General features: G+C 48.4%; 1 protein-coding gene across 6 annotated transcripts in view; it reads left to right on the top strand.

The window, feature by feature from the left end:
- Positions 1–16210, top strand: part of EFR3B (EFR3 homolog B) — a 1154471-nt gene that overhangs the window by 607448 nt on the left and 530813 nt on the right. The window lies entirely within an intron of this gene.

Here is a 16210-nt window from a genome sequence, read left to right as displayed (position 1 = left end):
TTGTGCGCAGACTCACCTGGGCTGCGACCGGCTATACACTCACTCTCCATAGGTTATTTAGAGACCAGTTCTCTCCACTGCCCGGCAACCGCGGCTCCCCGTCACACTAAGCAAGTCCTCTTTAAGGGATGTCCTGCATCGTCCGGTGACCAAGGTCTGCCCCCCCCCAGCTCTTCAGCTACCGCTGACCCTCTCTTTCTTTCTCCAAGCTCCAGAGAGAAGGCTAGTATGCAAAAGCAATCAGGACAGCCAGATCTTTCTGCTCCCCCATTCAGCTTCGGGCCGGCCACTGCTGCGCTCCTACTATCCTGTAGGTGTCTGCCTCACCGCCATTACCCCAGCCGCCATGTTTGGGTCAGGCGGCCCACGCGGTTCCTAGCTTCCCATCATGCCAGCAGCTCACAGGCCTCCTGGGTCTCACCTTGTCCTCCTTCCATCTCCACAATGTCTAATGGGCTGGCTCCTCAAAGGGACTGAGGTTTTACTGGCTTTTCACAGTTGCCGTTCAGGTGTCCTCCGCCGGCCATCTTGGCCACGTCCCCGTCTATCCTTTCTCGAGTACTACCGAGGCTGGTGTTTGTCAGGTTTTCATTACTTGGCGTTCTCACATGTTAAAGCCAGAGTGTAATAACCCTGAGCATTTCTTTGCAAATCCAAACCTGTAGGAAACATATTAAACTGGCCATTGTCTACATATAAATGACCTGCACATAGCCAATACATTCACAGCCCCACACACATGTGGGAACCAAGTGGAATACAAATGTATTTATAACTTCTCTTTGTTCAAGTAACCTTTCTCCGACATCATGTTAGAAGAGTTGGCAATTTATGTCAACGAAACTAAATTGTCAATAAATCTAGGTAAACTAAGGCTATGCTGGTGTCGACCAAGAAAATGAGCGGAGTGAAAAGGTCAACTTCAGTGGGAACCATTGATTACACAGACAGCTATAAATACTTTGGGTTGGAGATCTCTGGAACATCTGTGTACATGCATACAATAGATTCAAAATGAATTGCAGATAGGAAAATTACAGGGATGTGCAGGAAATTTGTAGTGGTGCATGCCGGCTTTTCTCTGTTAGGTGTCTTGACCTTATACAAACAGTGGCTCTGCTCTACGGTCCTGTATGGACTTGAAGCCTTGGCATCGAAAGATTTAGAATGGTTGGACGGAGTGGAGGCACGGTTCTGGAGAACTAAGTTAAGACTGTCAAGATTAACCTCAATTCAATATATATGCCTTGAGTTGGGGCTTATGTCCCTACATGCCCAACATTTAGCACATAGGGGATGCCTGATACGGAAGTCTAAAATAACTCCAACCTGCCCACTAATAGGTATTTTGGGATCGAGCTATGATCTGAACGTGTTCCAGAGGTACGTGATTTTTGTCTACGACTGCGTATTAACCAACTGCCAGTGCTGACTATACGTGGCACCAAAAATAACTTGCTCTCTGAAGCCAGATATTGCAGGATGTGTAGAATTGAGGCCAATTTGGAATCTGCCAAGCATGTCCTTACGGAATGCCCGAGAAGGGGAGCCCTCTATATGGTAGCATTGGGAAATCTTGGGCATAACTTGGACGCTATGAAGAGCTGCCAGCAGTTCTGGGTGTTCTGTTTGAATACAGCCTCTATTTCTGTCCTCCTGGCCCTATACAGAGTCTGGAGGCGGACTCTCTCATTCCTCTGTTAGTTTGATTTGGGGAGGATACATTTGTATGGGTTGAGGTTCCAGGTGTCTGAGAGCGGTTTGACTTAAATTGAACGAGTCCCTGTTAGGTGGGTGAAATAATGCAGGGTGATCCCCTGCAGTAGCATCTATAACAGGGGAGGTTTCCTTGCTGATGACCAACATGAAATTGCTTCTGCTCAGTGAGACTCTGCCTTGCTTTTGTTGTTGCTTTGATGAAATGTAAACCCCAAATGTAAATTTGAAACGTAGATAGGCAAAGATTCCTTTTTTAGCTTTAGTTTCATTTTTAGTCTCTTTTTAGATTGAGTAATGTGATACTTAATATTTAATCTGAATGAATGTTTAGTAATTGTGTTAATAATAATAACTGTGTTAATAATTGTATTGATTGTAAAAGTTACATTTTGAACTAAATACAATAAATAAAAACTATACTTATTACACAAGCCAAAACTGTTGGCTTTGCCAACACCCTTTTTTAATGGGTCTATAGCACAAGGAATAGATGACGGGACTGAAATATTGCTTATAAATAAGTGGCTGAAGGCACACTTTATCCTTTTTATTACACCAGAAGCACATTTACAACTGCAAAAGACATTTGGCCTCATTACAAGTTTGCCGGTCCAGGAACTACGGTACCGGTAAGCTTGCTGATACCGTAGTTCCCGGACCGCCAAACTACGAATTGTGCTCGCGGGTGCCGTTCTGCCCGCCAGGTTGGACCTGGCGGGCAGAGCGGCACCTGCGAGCACAGCATGCCGCATGTACCGGCACCATTCATGAATGGTGCATGCAGCTTCCCCATTCCCATTGAGCCCTATGGTGCTCAAATGGGAATGGGGAGGAATTTTTTACGGCTCCTTGGAATGGGCAATTACCGGATCCGCCAGGGTTGTAATACCCCGGTAATTGCCCATTCCAGGGCGCTGAAAAAAACGACTCCGGCGGCAGCCGTGCCTGTATTACAGGCACGGCTGTCTGCCTGGGTCATAATGAGGCCCTCTGGGCTTCATTACAATTTTGCCAGTCCGGGAACTACGGTACCGGTACGCTTGCCAGTACCATATTTCCCAGACTGGCAAACTACGAGTTATGCTCGCGGGTGCCTTTCTGCCCGCCAGGTCGGACCTGGCGGGCAGAGTGGCACCCCCGAGCACAGCATGTCGGATGCACCGGCATCAAACGGTGCCGGTGCATCCACCTCCCCATTCCCATTCAGCCCCATACCATTCAGCCCTATGGGGCCGAATGGGGAGTGTGGCATAGGCCCTTTAAGGGCGCGCACGCGACGGAGTGAAGTCCACTCTGTCGCATGCTTGTATAAATAAACAGGGCAGTCCCGGCGGCCTCAGAGCCACCAGGGACCCCACACGACTAACTCTGTGTCTCCGTGTCTCCTATGTTCGGGGTGTGGGGGCTCATGGGAGGCGGTGGCAGAACACCTCTAACAGTGGCGACGAGCGTTGGATGCTTGCCCGGGACAGACAGTGACATTTGGAAAGGTGCGCGATAATCGATGGTGAGGCACACGTTCCGAAAAATGCCACGGAGAGGGGAGTAACGCACGCGGCCAGCGGACATTTTACACAATAGGTCTTGAAAGGCCACAGCTTCATAATGAAGCAACGGTGAGCCATCCAGACCACATTTTTGGACAATCCAGTAGCGGATAGCTACTACATTCAGCACATGCCATTTTCAGTATGAGTTATTTGCTTTTTCACTGTTTTTCGCCGAGTGATTGGGTGTGCAACCAAGGAAGGCCTACTGGGTGCATGCTTGGGGCCCACCGTGCTCAATTTTTGGATCCTCTACTTTGCCTGGCTGCCTGATCTGCATCATTGTGGAAATGCTCCTGCCTTACTGCACCTGAGGAACATCTGCCATCTGTGGGTTGCCAGTGGCCACATCCTAGATCTTTCCTTTCAAGAGGGACATGAGAGGTGTGGTGCTGAGTTGCGGCCCCATTTCATTTACATCCCAGGGGTGCCTGTGCGCTTGCCACAACAACCTGCCTCTCCGGCAGCACCACAACAACCGCCACCCATCCTGCCACCGAGACCACTGCCCAGGCCACCTGGCGCCCTACAGCCAATGCCTGAGTTTGATGTCTCGGGCACTCCATCGAGTCTGGGGCCGAGGTGGAAGATGTGGATGGACAGATTAGAGATGTACTTTCGGGCCACAATGGAGACTAGTGATGACAGTAGGTTAGCCACCTTCCTATACTGTGCAGGCCCTGCAGTCCACAAAATCTTTCTGTCCCTTCAACCAGTGGATGGGTCAGTTGCGGCGGCTAACGATGCGCTCCACAATCACTTCCTGCCAACGGTGAATGCAGATTATGAACATTTTCTGATGGGGGCTGCACGCCAAAAGGATGATGAGACCCTCGAGGTGTTCTATGGGAGGCTGCGCAGACTGGCAGTACCATGTGCATGGGTTGACCCGGACACCATGATTCGCATCCAACTCATTCAGGGGTGTGTGTCAGGCAAACTACGCCGTCAGATCCTGCGAGAGCCTGGCATCACCCTTCTGCGTATTTTGGAACTGGGAAAATGCCATGAGGTCTCTGAACTGCGTGCAACCAGGATGGAGGCCGGAGTGCGACCCAACAAAGTGGAGGACATCTGTATAATAGGCAGAGGCTGTGGTCCCAGGTGCCAGGCGGGGGCACAGGGACCGAAAGGACTATTGGTGAACAGTTCATGCCTAAAATGTGGGTACGATATCCCACACCCAGCAGAGTGCCCGGCCATTGGGAAGACGTGTGGCCGGTGTGGAGGTGCAGATCATTATGCTCGGATGTGCAGGGCTGCGACTCCCACGGTGGTTCCCAGGGGGCCCGTTTGGACTGGATTTATCCGCCCCCAGAGATCATCAAACGTCGCACAGGTGGACCAAGCGGATGAGGGCGATGGTGAGGAAGATTAAGAGAACATATTCTTCGTGTCCAGCGTGGGTGTCTTGAGAGCCAACACCAAATGACAACCCAGGTGCAACGTGCTGGTGAATGGAGACTCAATACCGATGCTGGTGGACACTGGTGCGTCAGTCAACGTAATGGCCAAGGCACACTATGACACCATGCAATGTCACAGGCGCGCATCTTCACGTTTGGGGGCGACCAGCCCATCCCCCTCGACGGTGCGTTTGTGGCAAGCGTGAAGTATGGGAACACATCAGTTCGGGCCCGATTCTATGTTACACCGGTAAGCAACAATACCCTGCTGTATGGCGGCGGAGGCCCTTGGGATTGTAACATTTGCATACTCGGTATACCTGGATGACATACAGGTATTGCTGGGGGGCAAGCATGCATCGTTGTTTGAAGGCATTGGACAGATGAAGGGCGAACCCGTGCGGCTCCACATAGATGAATCCATTCAGCCCGTGGCGCTCAAACATCGGCAAGTCCCCTTCCACCTAAGAGACCTTGTGGATCAAGAGTTGGACAATCTAGTGGGGCTGGACATCATCGAAAAGGTGGAGGGCCCGACCTCGTGGCTAACTCCCATCGTAAGGTATCAGGTAATAATATCCCCAACAAAAATATCGCCGTATATATGGCCGTTTGGTTCGCCATAGGCGATATTTTTGTTGGGGATATTATGTGGGAGTGGGGAAAAATGATGCAGGGGTTGCGGGGGTGTCCCCCGCAGGGTCCATGTGTGAATTTCGCCGCAAATATATGGCGATATTTTTGCATCGCGATATTTTTGCGGCGGAATTATCACATGGAACCCATCGTAATCGCCTGCAAGCCCAAGCAACCCGATGCAGTGAGAATCTGTGTGGATATGCGCCTCCTTAACAAGGCAATAAAGCGCGAGCGGCACCTAACCCCCCACTATTGACGATATCATAACGGAGCTACGGGGGGCGAGGTTTTTCTCCAAGCTGGACCTTAGAGCGGGGTACCATCAGGTGGTCTTGCACCCTGAGTCCCGATATATAACAACGTTCACCACGCACAGGGGGCTGTACAGGTATAAAAGACTGAGATTTGGAGTTTCGTCAGCAGCTGAGGTGTTACAGAACATTATCAGAGGGGCACTGGCGGACCTGGATGGAGTCCTCAACATCAGCGATGATATCCTGGTGTTCGCGAAGTCGGAGGCCGAACATCTGGCACGCCTGGCCAAGACATTCGAGCGCCTGTGCTCGCTGGGACTCACTTTGCATAGGGACAAGTGCAAGTTTCTCAAGACAACAATTGAGTTTTTCGGATTTGTCTTGAAAGCGGATGGAGTGTCACCCGATCCACGCAAGGTGAGAGACATTAAGGAGGCGAGGCCGCCAGAGAATGTAGCGGAGGTGAGAAGCTTTCTGGGCATGGTCACTTATTGTGGCCGTTTCATCCGGAACCTAGCGTCCCGATCTGAGCCGTTGAGGACCTTGACAAAGAAAGACACTATATGGCAATGGGGGCCACTCGAGCAAGCTGCTTTCGAAGACATCAAAGGTGCCTTAGCTGCCGACGACACCATGGCGTTCTTTGACCCAGTGTTACAGACTGAGATCGTTGTGGACGCCAGCTCATACGGCCTGGGGGCAGTGTTCATGCAAGTCGGTAGAGACCAGGAGGTCCGCCCAATTGCCTATGCCAGCAAGGCACTTTCCGAAACTGAGCAGCGATACTCGCAAATAGAGCGTGAGGCACTGGCCGTGCTGTGGGGCTGTAGTCATTTCCACCTGTACATCCTGCGGAGACCAGTTACGGTAATTACGGACCATAAACCCCTGCTTCCCATCATGGCGGGGTCCTCGCCTAAGCTGCCAGTGCGGATTGAGCGCTGGATGCTGGCACTCCTTGAATATGGAGTGTCATTGGTCTACCGCCCACGAAGCAATAACGTGGCGGACTAGCTCTCCAGGCACCCGAGAGGATGTCCCCAACCGTCCACTGGGGCGGAGGAGTACGTCCGGCTGGTGATTGAAACGGCCATCCCAAACTCAATGCAGGTGGAGGAGCTGGAACTCGCATCGAAGAGCGACGAGTGTTTTGGCATCCTGAAAATGGCCATGGAACAAGGGGCCTGGAAGACTGTGCTGGAAGCATTGGGACGAAGGACTAATGAGAAGAAGGTGGCGCTGGAGCAGCTCTGGAGAGTGCGGAAGGAACTTGCGTTCTCGTCCTCAGGCCTGCTACTGAGGGGAGACAGGTTTGTAATTCCCAACGCAAAGGTCCAGCAAGTTATTGCCCTGGCACACCAAGGGCACCAAGGGGCTCCCAAAACAAAGGCTCGCCTCAGGCAAAAGGTGTGGTTCCTGGAGCTGGAGAGGAAAGTGGAAGAGTTTGTGTCGTCCTGCGTGTGGTGCCAGGCAGCCTATCGGGCACAACATGAACCATCCATAGAGACCATGCCCCACGGAACAAGGCCGTGGGAAGTGGTCCATGCAGACTTTGGGTCAACAAGGGGCACCCACTTCCTGGTAGTCGTGGACGAGTGGTCCCGATATCCCGAGGTGGAGTTTGTGGAGTGGGTGGCTTTTGACAAAATCGTGATGGCGCTGGAGAAGATTTTTGCCACCCATGGACTGCCAACAGTGCTGTGCTCCGACAACGGGGCTCCATTGCAGGGTGACAGCTTTGCAGACCTCATGAAAGACTATGGCATCCATCATAGGAAGGTCACCCCGCTGTGGCCCCGGGCGAATGGGGAGGCAGAACGCATGATGCGCACTCTGAATAAAGTGTTCAGGATCGCGCAACGAAAGGGAGAGGTCCTACAAAGGGCACGTATTCCTGCGGGGCTATCGGACCACACCGCATTCATCTACGGGTGGGGCACCAGTAGAAGCACTGTTTCAGAGATGCCCGAGGGACATTATACCGAGGTGGGCGAGCGACAGCCGGCTGTCATCAATGACGACCAGGTGGAGGAAGAACGCAGAGTGAGGACAGAAATGGAAAACAGGAGAGGCCTGAGACCGCCAAGGATTACCCCGGGCGATGAAGTGCTGGTGAGGAATCGTCACCCACAGGGCAAGCTGTCCTTCACGTACAAGCCATCTCCGTTGGACGTGGTGGCGGTCAAGGGATCAATGGTGACCGCGTCCGACGGAACTGCCAGCTTCTTTAAGAGGCTTGGGGACCTGAGGGTGGACATTCCCGAGGGTGTGGCCCCGGAGGAAGCATCGGATGAAGGGGGGGTTGCGCCTCCTCTATGGACTCTCCGACCCGCGGTGGGCCAGGCGATGGGACACCGATCAGAGAGGCCGGCAGGAGGTAGCCCCTGAGAGCAGGGCGTGGGAAACCTGCCCCTCTCACGGACTATGTGATGGACTGAGAAGGTGATGTTACATCATACAGAACAGACCACTGGTCATGTGGGGTGCCCGCTGGGGATCCAGGGTGGGTACCAATAAATGGGGGTCAGTTGGGTTTGTTAATGCGTGCTTTTAATGTGTGATAGTTAGATCCTTGCTTTTCAAGTTATTTGTTATGGAAAAGGAGGAGTGTGGCACGGGCCCTTTAAGGGCGCGCACGCGAGGGAGTGATGTCCACTCTGTCGCGTGCGCTTATAAATAAACGGGGCATTCCCGGCAGCCTCAGAGCCACCGGGGAGCCCACACGACTAACACTGTGTCTCTGTGTCTGTATGTTCAGGGAGTGGGGGGCTCACGGGAGGCAGTGGCGGAACACCTCTAACAGGCAGTATCTTTTTTCCGGCGCCCGCGAATGGGTAATTACCGGGTCCGTAAAGACCCGGTAATTGCCCATTTGCGGGTGCCGGAAAGTATTGGAAGTTTGGCGGCAGTCTGCCGGTTTTACCGGCAAGGCTACCGCCAAACTTGTAATGAGGCCCATTAACTCCTAGAGGATGGCTTGGAAATCACACTATCGGTCCCTATGGAGCACAACGTTCGGAGAGATCCCAGGAGGATGTGTTTTCGGCAGGGAGGTGCAGGTAGTGGCTGGAAGTGGCCATTGGAATTAGCATGGCCATGGCCATGGGCGATTAATGGCAGTGAAATAGGCAAACCCTCAAAACCTTCTCACATCCCATCTCCCCATCCTGCAGTAGTTTGACATTTAGCTGATTATTATGGATTTGCGTAGTTAGGCCCTGTGTGAAAGTCTCAAAGAGAAACACACCTGCCTTCAAGAAAGGCTGTGCTTGGTTTAGAAGTGTGGCTTTTAGGAGAGGATTCTAGAATGGCTGGCAGCGGAGTAGCAGCTTAGCTCAACTGCTCTGGACCTCTCCCTGAAGAAATTTATAAAGACATTGTCATGAACTCAAAGAAAAAGATTGGTGAAGCCGAGAACCCTGCCTCAAAAAAATCCAAGCAGGTCCCAGAGATGGAGGACACCCCAAGCCTGTCTGACGTCTACAAAACTATTCTTAGGGTGGCCCAGGATGTGAGTGAAATCAAGCTGACTATGGCTGAGCTTAATTTGAAGACTGGCCAACTGGATGGCAGAGTCACAGACTTGGAGAAATCATCCTTGACTATGAGTTCTGAGATTGCAGGCAGCTTTCAAGCATATAATAACCTGAAGTCTGACCTGAAGAGAGAAATGGAACAGCGATTGGATTTGGAGTTAAAGCTCAGGGCTAAAAACATCAGATTGGTTGGAGTGGATGATCCAGCAGGAGATGAAGAAGATTTGCCTTCCCTGATTTTTCAGGTTTTTAGGGAAAGTTTCCATTGCCCCACCGTTAAAATGGAAGATATTGACAATGTCTTTAGGATTGGGAAACATCAGGGGGGCAAAGCGAGGCATGTTTTGATTTCCTTTTTGAATCAGAGGTCAAAGGAGTGTTTAATGAAAGCTGCTAGGAAGACTGAGAATGCCTCCTTCAAAGGTAAATCTGTTTATTTATACCCTGATTATCCCAAAGAAATCCTGCTCTTGAGGAGGTCATTTAGGGGGGCTAAAGACATGGCCAGACAGCTATCTCTGCGAGCATTTCTTAACAGGAATAATGTTTTTACTATGGTATTTCCTGAGGGGGAAAAAAGCACTTCTGACCCTGTGCAAGCGCTGGATTGGCTGGAGACCTATAAGAAAGGTGTTCATATACCTGCTTTGACTAATTAATCGATTTACAAAACATCCAATTACCTCATCCCCCAATGGATCAGTCTTGTTTTTACATTTTACCTATTTCCACAGTAGGTTTTATTTTTTAAAATGGCGCCGGTGGCCGATGACTGTTGGCATTTCGTCTATTTTTAAAAATTAATTTAGAACTTCTTCTTACCCGGATTCCATGCTACGGCCTCGGACGGAGCTCCGCGTTGCTGCCGGCATATTAGAAGAAAGGACCCGCTCGGAATGACGTTTGAAGCACGCCGAGCGGCGCTCACGTCAGCTGATCCGCCCGGCATCAGCGACCGAAAGGAATGCACCCGATGTACTTCTGCTCTCGGTGCAGGAAGCCCGGACTGGGTCGTCAACTATCGACATGTTTCAATTCCCGAAATGCGCGGAGGTGCACCTCCGTGGTATTACTGGATCGGATTGAGGGAGGGGATACTTGTCCAGCTGGATCGGAGGTGATCTGCTTACCGAGGTACTTGGAAGCTCTTCCCTTGGGCACTATGTTTTCATTTGTAGGGTCAGGCCAGTATGTCAAGGGACTCTGGCGCGCAACTATCGGACCGCTGGCCTTTACACGCATGCACTTGATGTTTCCTTTTATCCTTGCGTGTGGGGCCGGTACTGACTTTCCTATTACAATTTTCCTACTTTTTTGGATTGGCATGTCCGTGACCCTGTACTCCATGTTTTCTCCCTAATGCTGTAACCCTTCTCCATTGTGTGGTCATCCATGTTTATTTAATACCTGTTTAAGATATGATGATAGCTTGGCTCACTAGATGTATATTTTGGGGGAGGGGCTTGTGGGTACTTGGGAAAATTGGATGGTTTGGGGTACAGTGGTGCCTTCCAGTTTTATTTTATGAAGGTTGGGATGTTATCATTCCAGGGGTTGGGCGATGGGGTTAATCTTAATCTCCTTTCACTGCACCACCTTGCTTCATGGACTGAAGATACTATCGAGTGTTTAGTCGTAAGTGGTGGACACTGTTCATTTAGATGTGATCTCTGTGGAATCTGTTGGTTTAGTTGATACCGGTTTGGGGTTGGTAAACCTTCATGATTATAATAATTTTTATTTTTGAAATTATTAATGAGTTCCTGTAGTCAGGCTGTGTTGGGGATATTGTGGGGAGTGAGACAGGTACTAGGTGCGTAGATTACATCTCATAATGATCAATCCTACATGTTGGCTCTGGGGTCGGAAGGTAAGGGGAGAACGAAGTAACTTACACAGAGCTGTTGCCAAAACTTTAATGCTAGGTTCTTCTTGTTTGAACAACATGCCCATGAACACAGTTTTCATTTTGATGAGCGCTTCAATCCTGTCAGGTGGAAAATCTAAGATGGATATCTGGTCCCGGGATATGATTTAGCATGTAAGAGTCTAGGATACACAGGGCCTCAATACATAATAAGGGGTGGGCTTACCGGTTGCCTTAATAATACTTGTTATTAATAATAGTTGTTATTATATTATTATAGTTATATGGTTTGACACATCTATTGGGGGGTGGAAGATATGGTCATGTGGCGGTTTTCGGTTACGCGTGATAATTATTCTTAGTATGCTTATTGATAATATTTTAATGTGGTTTTTATTGGATATTGGGAGGGGTCCTGGGATTGGTTCTGAATGTGGATTCACTTGTTCTTTGAGCTGAATAGACTTCGCAGTCTTATCTATTCTTTTGATTTGTTATTTTATGTTTTTGGTTCATTTTCATGTTTATTTTCTTTTTCTAGTTACTTTTCATTTACTTTTTATTTTGGTTTTGCTTTTGATGTTCCAGATTTTCTAGTCATGATGCCTTTTTGCACAGGGGGGACCACTAATGACCTGCGCATTGTCTCTTGGAATGTTAATGGGGTCAATAATACGTTAAAGAAGAAGAAAGTTTTTCACATGTTACAGGATATGCATGCTGACATCTGTTTTTTACAAGAGACTCATGTTTTGGAAGACGAGATTTCGAGGCTGGAAAGGGAGTGGGTGGGATCAGCTTATGGATCTTCCTTCTCGTCAAGGTCGAGGGGTGTGGCCATTCTGATTCGTAAGAAACTGCCTGTTAAAATCCTGAGGGAATGTGCAGATAAAGAGGGCAGAATGATTGCATTACTGGTTGAGATTCAGGGGGAGTTGTTAACCCTTTGCAATGTGTATGCTCCCACAGTGGATGATGGCTCCTTCTTCAGAATGGTGGCACAAACCCTTTTAGACATGAATAACCCTAATATTCTGCTTGGGGGTGACTTCAATACGGTAATTGATCCTGATCTGGATAGAAGTCAAGTCAGGCATGTACTGCGTTGTGATTATCATCATCAAGCACTTCATTCACTCTTGGAGGAACATGATCTGAAAGATATGTGGCGATTGGAGAACCTGGATAAACGGCAATATAGATTCTTTTCTAGTGCGCATGGTGTGTTCTCTAGATTGGATATGATTTTGTCTGGTGGGAATGTATCGGAAAGTGTTGTGTCCAGTAGTATTGGCAATATTTTATTGAGTGATCATGCCCCCGTTGAGATGCATTTGAGACTTAAATTTCGCTGTAAAAGGAGTTTCGCATGGAAGATGAACACATCTATTCTGTTAGATGATGATATTTTGGAACGGATTGTTTCTGAGGCAAATTACTTTGTCTCGGAGAATCGCTCGGAAGAGATCAGTGTTGAGAACACGTGGGAAGCCTTTAAATGCAGTATGCGTGGTATCTGTTTAGGGCTGTCGTGTGGTAAGCGAAAGAAGGAGGAGTGTAAGAGGCGTGATCTAGATCTACGTATTAGTGGGATCTCGAGGGATCTGATGCTTGACCCGACTAATTCGGTTTCTTTAGCAACTTTGAAGAAACTTAAAAAAGAAATGGAGGACTTTTTGACGATGAGGGCTGAACGAGGCTTGTTCTATTCAAAATGTACATATTTTGAGAAAGGGGAGCGTTGCGACAGATGGTTGGCTTACAGGTTAAGGAAAAGGATTTCGGAATCTGCAATAACGTCTATTATAGACAAAGATGGTGGAATTACATTTGATCCAAATAGAATTAACTTGACATTTCGTGACTTCTATGAGAATCTGTATAGCAAAGAGGCGGGTATTACCGGTGTGGGCGAGGACTTCTTTGGTGATTTGCCAATCCCGACGGTTTTAGATGACGATCGTGATCTGCTGGGTGTTGAAATTACAGTGGATGAGATCAAAGGAGCGATTTCAGCGCTGAATACAGGCAAATCCCCGGGTCCTGATGGCCTCCCTTGTGAGTTTTATAAGGTTCTCCCGAACTCAGCCTTGGAACTCTTGAGAGAAGTGTACGTATCTAGCAAGCGGACTGGGATGCTGCCTAAAAGTACTAATCATGCTTCCATTTCGGTTTTTTTGAAAAAGGGTAGGGATTGTAATCTCCCAGGCAGTTATCGTCCGATCAGCCTAATCAATACGGATAATAAGATTCTTGCCAAGGTCCTTGCTATGCGCCTGGTGCAATTTTTACCTAATCTGATTGGTGAGGAACAATCTGGTTTCATGAAAAATAGGCGTACCTCTAGTAACATCAGAAGATTATTGCTTACCATGGAAACGGCAGACAGAACGAATCGTGATGCCGCTGTCCTTTCGCTTGATGCGGAAAAAGCGTTCGACAGGGTTAGTTGGGATTACTTGTATTCTGTACTGAGGAGGATGAATCTGGGGGAGGAGTTAATTTCTTGGGTTGCTCTTCTATATTCCAAGCCGACTGCTGCCGTTAAGACTAATGGCCTAATTTCAGAACCCTTTTGTTTAGAACGCGGAACGCGTCAAGGTTGTCCTTTCTCCCCTCTGTTGTTCATTCTAGCAATTGAACCTCTTGCTGTTAGCATCAAACATGAACCAGATTTGCACGGGGTGAGTTGCTGGGGTATGGTACAAAAGGCTTGGCTTTATGCGGACGATCTTCTATTAGTACTGGAGAATTTGCAGGTGTCCTTGCCTAGTTTGATGAGGCTGTTGTCGGGTTTTCATGATTGCTCGGGCTACAAGATTAACCGTTTGAAGTCTGAAGTGCTGCCCCTAACGAATGGATGTGATAAAACCCTGGTTACGGGACAGGGGTTTACGTGGTGCGGGGGACGCTTACGTTATTTGGGGGTATGGTTGACGTATCCTCTTTCCAGGATGGTTGATGAGAACATGACTGTGGTTATTCGGGAAAGTAAATCGGATCTAGAAAGGTGGTCTTTGCTTAAGCTCTCCTTATGGGGTAAAGTCAATGCCCTGAAAATGAATACAACGCCCAAAATCAATTTTGTATCTAGCATGCTTCCTTTGAAGATTAAGAGCTGCTACTGGAAGGAATTGGATCGACTAGTTCAAGAATTTTTGTGGGACAAAAAGCCGCCAAGACTTAGTCTTTGGAAGTTACAGCTTCCGGTCCATTTGGGTGGTCTTGGGGTGCCGAATTTTCGGGCCTATCATTTGGCCTTTTCTGCTCATTCCTTTGTTCCATTTTTGTCGGCTGATTTAGACAGCTGGGCGGTGGCGGAGTCCAGCGCTTATGGGCCGCTGGGCCCGACAGCCTTGTTGACCACTAATACCAAGATTTTGGGTGGCAATTTGTTGGCAACATCCTTTTTGCGTGATTCATGGACTGCTGTCTGGTCGTTGCTTGATCGGGATGCGTTCAAAAGCAGGAGTGCCTCCATCTGGTTGAATCCTAGGATCAGGGACAATCTGAGGACAGTTTTTTGGCCTGAATGGTTTTTGATGAATATTAGACTGGTTTCTGATTTGGGGAATGATGATCGATGGTTGACTGCCGCAGAGCTGAGAGAGAGATGGAATTTTGATGGTCTATCGGATTCGGCATATAGACGGCTAAAGAGAGCGGTTGGTGAGGTCGACTGGTCTGACTCTTTGGATGTGTGTGCTTTGCTGACAGACTCAAGTGGGAAGTGTGGCGGTTTAGCCAGTCGACTTTACAAGCTAATGGTGTCACATTTTCGGAGTAATGACAATTTGCGAGGAGTGTGGAGTGAGAAAATAGGATCAGAGATTGATTTGGATGATTGGCAGAATATGTGTAGTAATGTATCTCTGTGCTCTCTGAATCTAAGTGAACGTTCTCGACAGATAAAGATCCTGAACCGGGTATATTGGTGCCCTGAAACATTGCATAAAAGAGGCATGTCTGACAATTCTAACTGTTGGGGGTGCGTCCAGGCAGTCGGGTCATTGGAACACATGTTGTGGGATTGTGTGAGAGTCAAAGATTTTTGGAATGAGGTTTGTAATGTGTGTGACAGGATTACAGGAGGTGGTTCGGTTCTCGATTTTAGGACGGTGATACTAGGTGATGATACAGGGTTGGGTGATATCAGCTCAGCCCACAAGAAGTGGTTTTTTCGTGCATTTATTGTGGCCAAGAGGTTGATTCTCCACGGGTGGAAGGGGAGGGAATCTCCTTCCTATGGGGAGTGGATCCAGGAAATGCAATGCCTCTCACGGACGGAGAAACTTATTTACAGATTGAAATGCAAAATGTCGACATATGAAAAGATTTGGAATGTGTTCAATGATTTTTTTTAAGTTGGTTCTTGGATATTTCTTTTTGTTTATAATTTGGTTTTCTGTAATATTGTAGTGGCTGATATATTGTATATATTGTATATATTATAAATAAAAATTTAAAAAAAAAAAAAAATAGAAGTGTGGCTTTTAACACAGCGCATGCCTTCCCCACACAAAATGTAAAGGCTCGTAGAAAGAGGGCTTAGTACAGGAGTAGCAGGGGCACAGAGGGCTGTGGACCCATTGGTATTGGGCATGAGTTGCGCAGCCATTCAGCATGTGTGGGCTGAATCTGGCGATATTGATTCTGGCTCTGGACGAGCCCCGCCCTGCTATTCTGCACTCCTTGCCCTGCCCCTCTCAAAGTTTTCAAGGTAGATAAAAAAAGGACCTTCTGACTCCTCTGCGCCCTCTCCCTCAGGTCGCCAGGAACATGGAAAAGGCACTCACCCAAGAGTGCCATTTTTAAAGGTTCCCATTAGCATCTTCATTGTAGATTTATTTTTTATTTTTCTGGAGTGGATCTGCCTCTTCTGGGTTTTTTCTCTATAAAAATAGTTCCCCCACATTGCCCCCGCGGATGTGAAATGCGGTGCTAATGGTGACAGCAGCCGCTGCCGGACACTGACGAGGCGGGTAATAGGCCTAAGGCTGCATAACAATGTATCAGTTTAGGCTAGCGGGCCTTTATCTGCCTTATCCGCCCGTGGCAGCGGTCATTAATGCCTCCTTAAAACCACCTTGACACTGTCTTGAAACTGTTTGGCATCTATTCTGCGAGAAGATAAGCAAGGTATGTTGAGCCTTGTAACTGGCACGAGAAAGTTTTCTATGATTTGGTTGTAATAAGCTCGAATGGTCCAGGATAACAGTGGATTTAGGGAATTGAGCAAAAA

The sequence above is a fragment of the Ambystoma mexicanum genome, chromosome 4p, assembly GCF_040938575.1.
Source record: "Ambystoma mexicanum isolate Mex_15411 chromosome 4p, UKY_AmexF1_1, whole genome shotgun sequence".
NCBI lineage: Eukaryota > Metazoa > Chordata > Amphibia > Caudata > Ambystomatidae > Ambystoma > Ambystoma mexicanum.
This window is presented reverse-complemented; position numbering and strand designations above follow the sequence as displayed.